Here is a 2,902-nt window from a genome sequence, read left to right on the forward strand (position 1 = left end):
AGGAGACTTTGTGCCCACAGGTACCTGTGTACTAAATAAACCTCTTGCTGTTGCAACCCGAAGGCTGACTTGTCCTCAGTGGTTTCACTCTTACACCTTTTGCTTGCATTCCTCACTTGAGTATAAAAACCTCCAAAAACTTGAACAGGGGGATCTGGCTTCTTGATTCATGATGTCAGTCACTCTAGCATCAAATTAAACTCCCTCTCCTCACCTGATTTCCATTATTGATTTCTGATTATTTCTGTAACATTTTTGGAGGCCCCAGTGAGAACAAGCCACCATACCCTCGTTGGTAATAGAGGCTGCTGCTCCTGGACCCTACAGCCCCCCTAGGCCTCTGGAACAGAGAAGTGCGCACTCCCAAAGAATTTCCTCTGGGGTCTCCTTCCAGGAGGCCAGAGAGAGAGCTGCATGGCCCTGGACTGGAGTCTCTCATCAGGTGAAGCAAAACAGAGACCCAGAATGGATGTCCAGACCAGGTAATGGGCCTCAGGTTAGACAGGTGGAAGCCAACATGGGCTGATCCTCTGCAGGAGGCTGCATATGAAGTCTTGTTTTGATTCCAAGATGGCACTGGCCTCTAGTCAGGAGTGAAGGGGACCACAACTAAACCTCAAAATGATCCCAAGGTGCTGGCCCCTTTTAAGGTAAAACAGGAATCAGGAATCAGGCAGCAAACAGGGCAACAACTAAACCTTGATGTGATTCCAAAGTCCTGGCCCCATTTTAGGCAGAATAGGAATTTAGTGGGAATAACTAGGGAACTGTCTTAAACACTGAATGACTGTGTGTGAATGTGAGAGTGAAAGTAATGGTTCCACGGCTCTGCGAGGCCATGGAATCTGACTGGGCCTCACCCTGCAGTTCCACTAAGGTTGTGTAATCTAAGTGGGCACTCACCTTTGGGTGACCGAGCACGGGGATTATACGTGTGGCCCTAAGGTAAGACCTCTTAAGTCAGCAAGAGGTGGCTGGCCAAGAAGGCATCTGAATGAGGGAGACCAATACTCTCCACCCTCTCCTATACACACATTACATACATCCTAGGACATATAAAATTTCAAATAGATTCCTCAGGTGTCAGGCCCAGGCTGTCCTCCAGGTGATTCTGGACAACTTTAAATGAGGCTATGCAAGAAATTATGGCATTAAGATAAAACTCTAAATTAAAACTTTCTGTGAAGTCCAGCAACTTGAAATCTGGCCATGCTGGACAAGAATTCCTGAGTCTGGATGGAGGCTACCTGAACCCTAAAACCCAGCCTCATCCTTACCAGAAGAGAAGGTAGAACATCCCTATAGCTTTGGGGAGATTATGGAGAAAGTGTTCTCTGATCCACCTTTAAAGGATGAGTGCCTTACATGCAAAGGACCATCCTAACCAAACTCCTTGATTTTTGTGTTTTGGGTTCACCTAGTTTGTATGGAATTATGTCATGTGTGTCTATGATAATAGTTTTCCATGTGTTTGGGATTTCATGTAATTATGTCATGTGTGTCTATTAGTTTTCTCATGTGTTGAGATCTCAAGAAATTCTGTCATGTGTCTGTGATCATTGTCTTCACATGTTTCCATTAAAACAAACTGGCCACTTCAGTTGTTATTTTCATTCATTTATTGTGCACAAGATTATTGGTTTTATTTTGCTTTATTTTGGCATGCCTAATTAAAATACACATGCAGATTTATAAATAAGGATATTTTGATAGTACATTCAAAGACCTTATAAATTTGGGTACCCTAAATAATTTTAAATTTATTGGATAATGTCCCTAGGTCTACTAGGTGTTTCATAGTTGTTTATACAAAACAGTATCTGAAGCCGGGTGTGGTGGTGCATGTTACACCCAGATCTCCTGTCCCTCAATGACCACCAAGGAGTCCAGAGTATATGCACCAGCAAAGAGCCTTTATTTGGGCTTAAGCTCCAGCCCTCAGATTTCACCAAAGCAGCAGATCTGTACTGAGAGCCCCGATCTAGGGTGGGGTAGGCTTTTATAGGGAAGTTTCACAGAAGCCTGTGCATGCCAAGCATTCTTTAAAATGATTGGATAGTCCTACACCCTGAGTACAGAGAGGATTCTTGTTGGTAGAGGCTGTCTTTAGGCACTGGAATGCGCTAACTGTTATCTGTGGGACCAGTAGTTTCTGTTTTTACCTTATAAGGCTGCTGTATGCTCAGGCTTGCTTGATCTATAGCTTTCCAGGATGGGGGTGGTAACTGAAGAATACAACATGCCTGGGCATGTGCAGGCTTGCCTGAAACAGCTAGTCAAAATGGAGTTAGTGCCATCTTAAGCCAAGCAGATTACAGAAGCAGAAAGAAGTGGTTAGATGAGTCAGGGTCCCACAGTGCACTCCTTTAATCTCAGTGCTCATGAGACAGAGGCAGGCAGATCTCTGAGTTCAAGGCTAGCCTGGTCTGCATAGTGTGTTCCAAGCCAGCTGGGACAACAGGGAGACCCTGTCTCAAAGACCAAAACAGTATCTGAGCTGGTTGTTTAAGGACCTTATGTGTTACATACCTTTTGGGTTGGGTTTGTTTTCATAGTTTTCGTTTTAAGATACCTCTTTGGTTTGCTCACTTTGGAAGTATTTTGGTTTTGACATTCTCAGTCTGGTTTGTGTTGCTTTCAGACTTGTGAAGGTGCCCCCGCCTGTGGGGACCCTGTACAGGTAAAGCTCGAGGGGGACCACTCCCTGAAAGGAAAAACAGGCGAGAAAGAAGAGACGGAGCCCAAGCAAGTCCACTTGTCAAGGGTCGTTTTATTGAATTGGAAGCTTTTCTTATATACAATTTGTATTTAGAAGGGGTTGAAGAAGTTGGTCAAAAGATTACAGCATTTTTATGGGTATGGGAGGGGGACTGAGCAATTCAGCAACGTGACTGACCGCCAG

This window comes from Nannospalax galili, unplaced genomic scaffold (assembly GCF_000622305.1).
Source record: "Nannospalax galili isolate Female #2095 unplaced genomic scaffold, S.galili_v1.0 scaffold189, whole genome shotgun sequence".
NCBI lineage: Eukaryota > Metazoa > Chordata > Mammalia > Rodentia > Spalacidae > Nannospalax > Nannospalax galili.